This window comes from Trachypithecus francoisi, unplaced genomic scaffold (genome assembly GCF_009764315.1).
Source record: "Trachypithecus francoisi isolate TF-2019V2 unplaced genomic scaffold, Tfra_2.0 Lachesis_group12, whole genome shotgun sequence".
NCBI classification, from domain to species: domain Eukaryota; kingdom Metazoa; phylum Chordata; class Mammalia; order Primates; family Cercopithecidae; genus Trachypithecus; species Trachypithecus francoisi.
The window spans coordinates 98,402,489-98,414,536 of NW_022681457.1; the positions used below are offsets into that span (position 1 = coordinate 98,402,489).

At 44.7% G+C, this 12,048-nt stretch overlaps 1 protein-coding gene across 6 annotated transcripts in view; it reads right to left on the reverse strand.

Moving 5' to 3' along the window:
* Positions 1-10,338: 10,338 nt before the first annotated feature.
* DHDDS (dehydrodolichyl diphosphate synthase subunit) overlaps positions 10,339-12,048 on the reverse strand; it is a 49,221-nt gene continuing 47,511 nt past the window's right edge. For all 6 annotated transcript variants that reach the window (XM_033227639.1, XM_033227645.1, XM_033227643.1 and 3 more), the window contains 2 exons: positions 11,634-11,729; positions 10,339-11,195 (listed from right to left, as the gene is read on the reverse strand). The gene's annotated coding sequence lies outside the window, so the exon portion shown is untranslated. The remainder of the gene's footprint in view (positions 11,196-11,633; positions 11,730-12,048) is intronic.

The window sequence follows — 12,048 nt, forward strand, 5'->3', positions numbered from 1 at the left end:
CATATTTCCAGTGAGTGTGTTCAGTCATGGTGACTTGACTTTGAAAAAAACGTCTTTTTTTTGTCCTGGAGAATTTTAAATATGTGCAAAAGTAAGATAATACAATGAGCCTCATGCTCCCACCACACAACTTCAACACTTATTAACTTTTTGCGGTTCTTGTTTATACCATTGTCCCCATTAATTTCTTAATATTACGAAATACTCAAATTTTAAAATTTCTTTTTTTTTTTGAGACGGAGTCTCGCTCTGTCGACCAGGCTGCAGTGCAGTGGCCGGATCTCAGCTCACTGCAAGCTCTGCCTCCCGGGTTTACGCCATTCTCCTGTCTCAGCCTCCTGAGTAGCTGGGACTACAGGCGCCCGCCATCTCGCCCGGCTAGTTTTTTGTATTTTTTTTTTTTAGTAGAGACGGGGTTTCACCGGATTAGCCAGGATGGTCTCGATCTCCTGACCTTGTGATCCGCCCATCTCAGCCTCCCAAAGTGCTGGGATTACAGGCTTGAGCCACCTCGCCCGGCCCAAATTTTAAAATTTCTAACTGTCCAAGTATCTTCTTTTGAAAATGCATTTGTTTGCCGGGTGCGGTGGCTCATGCCTATAATCCCAGCACTTTCGGAGGCCGAGGCAGGTGGATCACAAGGACAAGTTCAGGAGTTCCAGACCAGCCTGGCTAACATGGTGAAACCCCGTCTCTACTAAAAATACAAAAAAAATTATCCGGGCGTGGTGGCCTGTAGTCCCAGCTACTCAGGAGGCTGAGGCAGGAGAATGGCGTGAACCTGGGAGGCGGAGCTTGCAGTGAGCTGAGATCGTGCCACTGCACTCCAGCCTGGGTGACAGAGTGAGACTCTGTCTCAAAATAATAATAATAATAATAAAATAAAATAAGAATGCACTTGTTTGAATTAGAATCCAATCCAGGTCCTTGGCTGGGCACAGTGGCTCACAGCTATAATCCCAGCACTTCTGGAGGCCAAGGTGGGAGGATCATTTGAGGTCAGGAGTTCGAGACCAGCCTGGCCAATATGGTGAAACCGTCTCTACTAAAACTACAAAAACGCTCTGGGCATGGTAGTGCCCGCCTGGAGTCCCAGCTACCTGGGAGACTGAGGCAGAGAATTGCTTGGACCCAGGAGGTGGAGGTTGCAGTGAGCCAGAATGCACCATTGCAATCCAGCCTGGGTGACAAAGAGAGTCTCCGTCTCAAAAAAGAAAAAACAAACAAGAAAGTCCAATCCGGGTCCATACATTGCCTTTGGTTGGCATATCTCCTACATCTCTTTGAGCCTGTAGATTCTGTCTCCATCCCTGTTTCTCCCACTCTGGGCTTTACTGATTATCTCTCTATATGTAATTTCTAACCATTTTCTCTATTGTTTATATATCCTGTTAATTAGGAATGGATCTGGAGGTGTGATTGGATTCAGATTTCGTGGCAAGAAAACCTCACAAAAAGTGTGTGTTGTCATGATGTCTGGTTGGCTTTCTTTTTGTATGTTACAGCCATTAAAAACATCTGCCTTCATTAATTCATCAAGGGTTGTAAAATGGTGATGTTCTAATTATTCCTTATTTATGGTACCTGAAATACCTACAAAGATAAATGTTCACTCATCTGTTGTTTGGTTACCCAGAGTTACAGTTCGTATTGGAAAAAGAAAATAAATATCCAGATATTCTCTTTCTGCCATTTCCAAAATAAGAGTTGGTTTACTAGTAGCCTCCTTAGGTGACTAGTAAGTTGTCTAGTATTTTTAGTATCATGATCACTAAATTGAATATATTTCATGTGTTTCAGTTCACTGCAATTATTAAACTTACTGATGCTCAAATTGTCCTTATTTTTGGCCAGTGGGATCTGTGTAAGTTGGCTCCTGAGTCCTTTTGATACAACCTTAGTAGTATTTGACAACGTCCTTGCTATCTAATATGATAGAAGTTCCAGACTTATCTTGTATATTTCTTGCTCCAAACCTGGAATCAGCTATTTCTAGGAACAAACAAACCCTGGTTCCTTTTAGTGGTGATTGGCATTACAAGACCAAAATCTAACTTCTAGAATGCCTTGTTGCCACTGTGTTTTGGGGGACAGAGCATAAGGCACATGTTTTGTTTTTTTGTTTTGCTTTTTTGAGACCGAGTTTCACTCTTGTTGCCCAGGCTGGAGTGCCCAGGCGCGATCTCAGCTCACTGCAACCTCCGCCTCCCAGGTTTAAGCGATTCTCCTGCCTCAGCCTCATGAGTGGCTGGGATTACAGGCATGCGCCACCATGCCTGGCTAATTTTGTATTTTTAGAAGAGACAGGGTTTCTTCATGTTGGTCAGGCTGGTCTCGAACTCCTGACCTCAGGTGATCTGCCTACCTCAGCTTCCCAAAGTGCTGGGATTACAGGCATGAGCTATCATGCCCTGCCAAAGCCCCTTTTTTTTGAGATGGAGTCTTGCTCTGTCACCCAGGCTGGAGTGCAGTGGCGTGATCTCAGCTCACTGCCAGCTCTGCCTCCCGGGTTCATGCCATTCTCCTGCCTCAGTCTCCCAAGTAGCTGGGACTACAGGTGCCCACCACCGTGCCTGGGTAATTTTTTGTATTTTTAGTAGAGACGGGGTTTCACCGTGGTCTCGATCTCCTGACCTCATGATCTGCCCACCTCGGCCTCCCAAAGTGCTGGAATTACAGGCATGAGCCACCGTGCCCGGCCAAGGCACGTTTTAAGATAAAATACATCTTCTCCTCTACAGATATTTCCAATTCAAATCAAGACCTAAGAATTTATCTCACATCTGTATACCTTTTTTCAACACTCTGAGAATCCGTTTTCAGTGATACCCTGAATTATAAAATTAAGAGTATCATAATTCCTCAGTTCTTTTATCCCATATTACACAAGAGTATTAGAATAACAAAAGGCAGGCTGGCACAGTGGCTCACACCTGTAATCCTAGCACTTTGGGAAGCTGAGGTGGGCAGATCACCTGAGGCTGGGAGTTCAAGACCAGCCTGACTAACCTGGAGAAACCCCATCTCTACTAAAAATACAAAATTAGCCGGGTGTAGTGGCACATGCCTGTAATTCCAGCTACTCAGGAGGCTGAGGCAGGAGAATTGCTTGAACCCAGGAGGCAGAGGTTGCAGTGAGCCAAGATTGCGCCACTGCACTCCAGCCTGGGTGACAGAGCAAGACTCCGTCTCAAAAAAAAAAAAAAGTTTTATTTGTTTACTTTTTTTTTTTTTTTGAGAAGGAGTCTTGCTCTGTCGCCCAGGCTGGAGTGCAGTGGCGGGATCTCCGCTCACTGCAAGCCCTGCCTCCCAGGTTCACGCCATTGTCCTGGCTCAGCCTCTGGAGTAGCTGGGACTACAGGCGCCTGCCACCATGCCCGGCTAATTTTTTGTATTTTTTTAGTAGAGATGGGGTTTCACTGTGTTAGCCAGGATGGTCTCGATCTCCTGACCTCATGATCTGCCCGTCTTGGCCTCCCAAAGTGCTGGGATTACAGGCTTGAGCCACCACGCCCGGCCTGTTTACTTATTTTTTGAGACAAGGTCTCTCTCAGTCACCTAGTCTGAATTGCAGTGGCACAATCTTGGCTCACTTCAATCTCTGCCTCCCAGTCTCAAGCGATCCTCCCACCTCAGCCTCTGGAGTAGCTAGGACTACAGGCACACACCACCATGCCCAGCTAATTTTTTTTTTTTTTTTTTGAGATCGAGTCTTGCTCTATTGCCCAGGTTGGAGTGCAGTGGCACCATCTCAGCTCACTGCAAGCTCCGCCTCCCGGGTTCATGCCATTCTCCTGCCTCAGTCTCCCAAGTAGCTGGGACTACAGGCGCCCGTCACCACGCCTGGCTAATTTTTTATATTTTTAATAGAGACGGGTTTCACCGTGTTAGCCAGGATGGTCTCGATCTCCTGATCTTGTGATCCGCCCGCCTTGGCCTCCTAAAGTGCTGGGATTACAGGCGTGAGCCACCATGCCCAGCCATGACCTGCTAATTTTTAAAACAATTTTTGGTAGAGATGGGTTTTCGCCATGTTGTCCAAGCTGGTGTTGAACTCCTGGGCTCAGAAGATCCACTGGCCTTGGCCTCCCAAAGTGCTTGGATTACAAGCATGAGCCTTCGTGTTCAGCCCACTTAAAATATAGTTCTTTTCTTTTTTAAAAAAAATAGATGCTGGGCGCGGTGGCTCACGCCTGTAATCCCAGCACTTTGGGAGGCCGAGGCGGGCGGATCACAAGGTCAGGAGATCGAGACCACGGTGAAACCCCGTCTCTACTAAAAAAAAATACAAAAAATTAGCCGGGCATGGTGGCCGGTGCCTGTAGTCCCAGCTACTCGGGAGGCTGAGGCAGGAGAATGGCGGGAACTCGGGAGGCGGAGCTTGCAGTGAGCCGAGATTGCGCACTGCACTCCAGCCTGGGCGACAGAGCGAGACTCCGTCTCAAAATAAATAAATAAATAAATAAATAGAGACAGGACTGGGTGCGGTGGCTCACAGGGCAGATCACATGAGGTCAGGAGTTCGAGACCAGCCCGGCCAACGTGGCAAAACCTCCCCTCTACTGAAAATACAGAAATTCGCCAGGAGTGGTGCTGCGTGCCTGTAGTCCCAGCTACTCAGGAGTCTGAAGCAGGAGAATCACTTGAACCCAGGAGGCAGAGGTTGCAGTGAGCCGAGATCGTGCCACTGCACTCCAGCCTGGGTGACAGAGTGACACTCCGTCTCAAATAAATAAATAAGTAGAGACGGGGTCTCACTATCTTGCCCAGCCTGGTCTCTCACTTCTGTGCTTAAACAATCAATTCTGCCTCAGCTTCCAAAGTGCTGGAATTATAAGTGTGAACCACCACGCCTGGCCTATAGTTCTTCATATGTAGTCTTTTTCTTACTTAAAAAAATTTTTTTTGTTATTTAGGAATGTTTATGTTTTTAGGAAAGTTTTTGTTATTTAGGAAAATTTAATAAGATTATTAATATAAATATGTAATAATCTTAGTCTTTTCCAGCCTGAGACTTCTAATCCATTGACACATTTTTTTTTTTTTTAATAGAGACAGGGTCTCACTATGTTGGCCATACTGGTCTCGAACTCCTGGCCTCGGTGACCCTCTTGCCTTTGTTGATCCTCTTGCCTATGTTGGCCAGGCTGGTCTTGAACTCCTGGCCTCAGTCATCCTCTTGCCTTGGCCTCCTGAAGTCCAAGGATTACAGGCGTGAGCCACCACACCCAGCCCATTAACCTCTCACCTTTTCTTTTTTTTTTTTTTTTTTTTGAGACGGAGTCTTGCTCTGTCTCCCAGGCTGGAGTGCAGTGGCCGGATCTCAGCTCACTGCAAGCTCCGCCTCCCGGGTTTACACCATTCTCCTGCCTCAGCCTCCTGAGTAGCTGGGACTACAGGCGCCCGCCTCGTCGCCCGGCTAGTTTTTTGTATTTTTAGTAGAGATGGGGTTTCACCGTGTTAGCCAGGATGGTCTCGATCTCCTGACCTCGTGATCCGCCCGTCTCAGCCTCCCAAAGTGCTGGGATTACAGGCTTGAGCCACCGCTCCCGGCTAACCTCTCACCTTTTCTCCACCAGTCACCTCCTGTCTTCACATACCTTGTCAGCTTAGATTCTATGGTCCAGCAGGGAGTTAGACACTGAATTCCCTTCTCTATCACACTTAACCCAGTACTTAGCTGGCACCTGTACCCAAACAGCTGGATGTTGCATAAGAGTACTACAACATGGTGCGAACTAGACGCACCTCATAGTTACAACCGCAGATTTCAAATGGGCCCTCAACACTGCAAAACTCTCTAATTACACTTCCCTAATATAGGCACCTTTCCTGTCTTGGATAGACTATTTCACACCTTCACCTCATCTCCCATCTCCAACCTCCTGCTTTCTTCACCCTCATCAGCAATTTCCCTTCATACTTCATGGTGATAGAAGATGTGGTGAGAAAAGAGCGACCTCGTCTTCCCACCATCTCCTCTACTACCTACCTGCAGCACAGTGCACACGCCCCTTGGGTCCCCTCCTATTATGGGGGAAATCTCTAAAGCCGAACTTTCAACTTGTGATCAGGACCTATCCCTCTGCTCCTCTAAGATGAAGCCCACACAGGTACCTCCTCACTTGCCTTATCCATTTCTTCTATTGGATCATTCTTGCATCTCCCAAATAAAGTATCAGCTTTTAAATTGATTAAATATATTTTTAGGGGGCATACATGAAGTTGCATTACATGGATACTTTGGTTAGTGCTGAAGTCTGGGCTTTTAGTGCAACCATCACCTGAAGAGTGTGCATGTGTGCACTGTATCCATCAGGTAATTTCTTTTGTTTTCCCCCCTGAGATGGAGTTTTACTCCTGTTGCCCAGGCTAGAGTGCCCAGGCATAATCTCGGCTCCCTGCAACCTCTGCCTTGCAGGTTCAAGCGATTCTCCTGCCTCAGCCTCCCGAGTAGCTGGGATTAGACGCATGCACCACCACACTCGGCTAATTTTTTAATTTTAGTAGAGATGGGATTTCTCCATGTTGGTCAGGCTGGTCTCAAACTGCTGACCTTAGGTGATCCACCCACCTTGGCCTCCCAAAGTGCTGGGATTACAGGCATGAGCCACAACGCCCAGCCTACATCAGGTAATTTCTCATCCCTCACCACCCTCCCACCTTTCCAAGTCTAGTATTGGCATTTTAATCCTTTCCTCAGTCACCTCTTTCCCAACGGCCAAGGTTAACACCAGGATGAGACACAACCTAGTCCACACCACCATTCTCTTGGGGACCAGTGCATCAGCATACCTGTGAACTTAGCAATGCAGTTTTTGGGCCCTGCTTCAGAACCAGAGTCAGAATCCCTGGAGATGTGGCCTAGGACCATGGCTTTAAAAACTGTTTAGGGCCAGGCACGGCGGCTCACGCCTGTAATCCTAGCACTTTGGAGGCTGAGGCAGGTGGATCACAAGGTCAGGAGTTTGAGCCCAACCAGTTCGAGACCAGCCTGGCCAACATGGTGAAACCCCATCTCTACTAAAAATACAAAAATTAGCTGGGCATGGTGGCACACGTCTGTAATCTCAGCTACTTGGGAGGCTGAGGCAGGAGAATTGCTTGAACCCAGGAGCAGAGGTTGCAGTGAGCCGAGATCATGCTATTGCACTCCAGCCTGGACAACAGAGTGAGAGTCTTGTCTCAGAAAAACAAAAAACAAAAACTGTTTATGTGGCTGGGCATGGTGGCTCATGCCTATAATCCCAGCTCTTTGGGAGGCCGAGGCAGGAGGATCACTTGAGCTCAGGAGTTTTAGACCAGCCTGGGCAACATAGTGGGACCTTGTCTCTACGAAATTTTTATTTTTATTTATTTTTTTGAGACGGAGTCTCCCACAATGGAATGTTATTTAGTAGTACAAGTTATCAAATACATACAACATGGAAGAACCTCGAAAACATGCTAAGTGAAAGAAGTCAGTCGAGAAAAACCACAGACTGATTCCATTTAGATGAAATATCCAGAAAAGGTCTAGAGAGACAGAAATTTGTGATTGTCTAGGGATAGGGGGAGGAAGAAATGGGGAGTTAACTGCTAATGGGCATGGAGCTTTTTTAGGGTGATGAAAACATTCAGAGGCTGGGCAGGGTGGCTCATGCCTATAATCCCAGCACTTTGGGAGGCGAAGGCAGGCAGATTACTTGAGGTCAGGAGTTCAAAACTTGCCTGGGCAACACGGTGAAAGCCTGTCTCCACCAAAAACAGAAAAAATTAGCCAGGCATGGTTTGTGCCTGTGGTCCTAGCTATTTGGGAGGCTGAGGTGGGAGCTTGAGCCTGGGAGGCAGATGCTGCAGTGAGCAATGAGCTGAGATCATACCACTGCAATTCACCCTGGGTGACACAGTGAGACCACCTCATCTCAAAAAAAAAAAAAAAAATATATATATATATATATATATAAAATATATATACATTTATGTATGTATATATATACACTTGTATATACACACACATATATATTCCAGAATTAGTGGCAATAGTTATATACACACACACATACACACATATATATTCCAGAATTAGATAGTGGCAATAGTTGCACAATGTTGTGAATGTACTAAAACCACTGTAGTATATGCTTTAAAATGGCGAATTTTGGCTGGGTGTGGTGGCCAGCACTTTGGGAGGCCAGGGTGGGAGGACTGCTTTGTGCCCAGGAGTTGAATACCAGCCTGGGCAACACATCAAGACTCCATCTCTTGAAATAATAATAAAGTGGTGACTTTTAATGGTATATGATTATTTCTCAATTTCAAGAAGGGGAAGAGTAATTCTCAGCAGTGTTAAGTGCTGCAATCAATCAGGCCAGGCCTGAAGAGACCATGCAGCAGGCTGTCCACACAACAGCCATTTTCCTCTATCATGATCCCTCCTCTATTGAATTCCAACAATCCTGACTGGTCTAAGCAGATTCTGTGGTTTCACTCCTCTTGCTATGATTGGTCTAGGAGTGGAAAGGTAATCCAGATCTGCCCAATGAAACACAGGCTGCTGTGGTACTTGAAGGAAATATTTCATTATTCTTAAATACAGAGAAAAAAGCAGCAGTCCTCTAGCCTCTTGCCATTCGTATGGCAAGCTACGATGCCTGGAACAGCTGCCTTGAAGGTGAGGTGGCTGGAGAACATGTTGAGGGCAGCAGAGCAGAAAAATGGGAAGCCCACCTGGGTCCTCACAACTGCCTAACCTCGGGACTTGTATCAGATGAATCCTCTTGTTTGTGCCACTTATTTTACCTTTTTTTTTTATACTTAGAGCCCAAGCATCTGGTGACTTTTCCTGAGATCATAAGAATGGGCCTGGAGACAGGGCTGGCACTGAGCATGCTACTATGGCTATCTTAGTGAATGGTCCTTACCATATTTTGATGTCTGGAAAGCCCAGCTACTTTCATGGTCCAAAGCCAGTCAAATCAGTATTTTCCAGGAAGGGGGAAAAAAAAAAAACTCCAAAAAGTTCAAGCTCACCCTACTCATCATAATTATTTGGCAACAAGAAGAGGGCCAGAAAATAAGTAAAAACAGACTACCAAGTTTAACCTCAGCCAGTTGCTTCACATCTGAGCCTCACTCTCAACTACAAAATGGGGCTACACCTGTATCTCACAGGACTGACTCAAAGATTAAAGCGCATGAGGCAGAGATGCTAGCATAGCCCAGGGCTCAGCAGACTTGCTAACAACAAAGAACCCCAGCTATAGCTTTCTCAAATTCTGCAACCTCTGCTCAAATAGCAGCTTACTACCCCTGACCACTCTAAGACGTCTCTAAGTTTCCTATGGAAGAGGATACCACTTTTAGAGAGAAAATTACCCATCTACAACCTGGAATGACTTCAGCAACAATGAAAATATATGGCTAGTAATTGGCTACATGGACAAATGGTATTTTAACCTGAATGTCTGTCAGATGACTTTTTCTAGTTGAGGGTCTGAATCCTGATTCTGCTGCTCATGAGATGTACACATAATCTTCAACAAGTTTCTTCATCTGTGCCTGCTTCCTCATCTATGAGTGTGGTACTTATATTACACAAACATCTCAACACTTGAGAGATAATACACAAAAAACCTCATGAGCTTAACCGATACTTTTTTGACCAAGGGAATGGACAAGGCAATTGTAGTCTCCAACTTTCTTTATTCCTGTCCAATACAGCCAGGAGGTCTGTGAAAGCAAATTTAAGGTGCAAACATCAATTTGTTACAAGTTCCATATTCTAACAAATAACTTTTTGCCATTTCACTTAGAGAAACATGGGGTTCTCTGCATCTCCACACTCAAGAATCAGGCAAGACCCCATTCTGTCTTTGCCCGCAGGTCTACTTAAAGCGAAGTGTCATCTACCTTACAAATGGACAATTGTGTACAAGTTCACAGGGGCACAGGCCTCTCTGACATTAGTCTATTAATTTACTAATTTTATAGAGGTTGCAAATGCAGATGGAAGTAGAGAGGCTCCTGTCAGCTACCAAGACAAAACCTCAGATCTACCAAAAATCTGCATTTAATACATTTCATGTATTCAGAGTCATGCAAAAAACAAACACTGCAGGGAATGCTGCATAACCAAGTACAGAAATCACTCCATACTCCCAGCCTTTCACCACTAGCTAAATCTACTCCTGGAATCCTTCCTAACTCCACCTAGCACTGTGTGTTTTGGAAACTGACACTGTATCAGTGAAAGATCATTAGACTGTACACGGAATACCTCAAAACAGAATGCACCCTGTTCCAAGAGACTTGGATAAACCAGGTTACCCTACTTGTGGGAAAAGATCAGAGGCAGCATTCCAAGCCAAACTGTATCCAGCTTTATTAAAGATACTTTCCATAAACAATCATGGTATTTCAGGCAGGACATGGGCAGACAATCGTTAACAGTATACAACAACTTTCAAACTCCCTTCTTCAATGGACTACCAAAAATCAGAAAGCCACTATAAAACCCAATGAAGTCTTCATCTGATGCTCTGAACAGGGAAAGTTTAGAGTGAGGGTTGACATTTCACATTTAGCATGTTGTTTAACAACTTTTCACAAGCCGACCCTGACTTTCAGGAAGTGAAATGAAAATGGCAGAATTTATCTGAAGATCCACAATCTAGAAATGGAACCATGCTGTTTTGACAGGTGCCATCTCAGTGGCATCACTGGAAAGTCCAGATTGCCTGACACACTGGTAACCACTGACTAGGGGTCAGGTCCCAACAGATGTCTGGGCTTAAGGGAGTTAAGTCTATGCTGAAAGATGGAAAGGGAGAAGAGAACATAAAAACAAATTTGTTTTTCCATACCACAAGGCTTTTGTGCCAAGGTGGCCATGTGTGTCAAAGTAGGGAATCCCTCCTCCTGGGAACCAAGAGGAAGTCTCTCAAAACTAGAAGGGAAAGGTGTTTTCCCCACATCAATCCAGCTTTGGAGACATTCTATTAGTGACATATGCCCCTTCCCCCAAAAACAATGAAGTGTTCTGTGTGCTAACAACATAGCTTAAAAAAAAAAAAAAAAAAAAGTAAAACAAAATTCTGCATTTTTATAAAACTTGATAAAAAATAGTATTTCAAACTGTACAGTCACCAGAGTACACAGTTATCAAAAATGCACACACTTCACTTGGCGTCTCCAGCACCTTCAGCTTTCTGTGCCTAAAAGAAAACAGACAAATTAATGAATGTGTAGATTTCAAAACTATCTTTGTTCACATTCCACCTACAGCATCATTTTGCTCCCAGGCCAAAGTTCAGGTTTCAGGTTCTGAGACTCAGTATTTCTTCTGAGAATGACTTACTAGGTAACTGTGCTAAGTCACCTCTCCTCTGGGCCTTATATAACTGAAGTAGGAGGAACACCAGAATTAGAGACCTGAGGTTACTCCTAGCTTGAAAACTTTATGTAGTATAAAACACAGTGCCCTTCAGCTGACAGGAGAGATTTCAAGAATCCAGGACTTAACAGGAAAGCCACAAGCAGATTCTGGACCAAATGGTACATTTGGAGTGATATAAAAAAAGGGCAATTAAGTTTTTGAGATCCGCAACTAACCGAATGAGCAAACCTAACAAAGGGTGAAACAGCAGTTATACCTGGTCTGTTTTGGCATCTCCGTTTTCTGCAGGGTTATTCCCCTCCTTGCCAGCATCAGCTTTTCCCTTTTTCCCTTTGGGTACCTTCTCTCCCTTCTGAAAAAGGGGAAAAAAAAAAGTATTTCTCCCCATTTCATATTCCCAAGGTATGGTCTGCAAAGTTCTGCACAAGGTAGGATTGTTTACTGAAGATAAAACACAAACCCTTGATCAGTTAACAAGAACAACTGATCAAAACTAGGCTAAATTATATGTAATTTGCTATAATCTTTACTACTAAAAATTTCCTATCTAAGTAACAGAAGAATAAATCAGTTTAAACCCTGGGGTATTTAATATTTAAATACATATTTTCCTACAAACTAACGAAACAACTCTTGATCACGAAACCAACGGTATGAATGACAGGGATGAG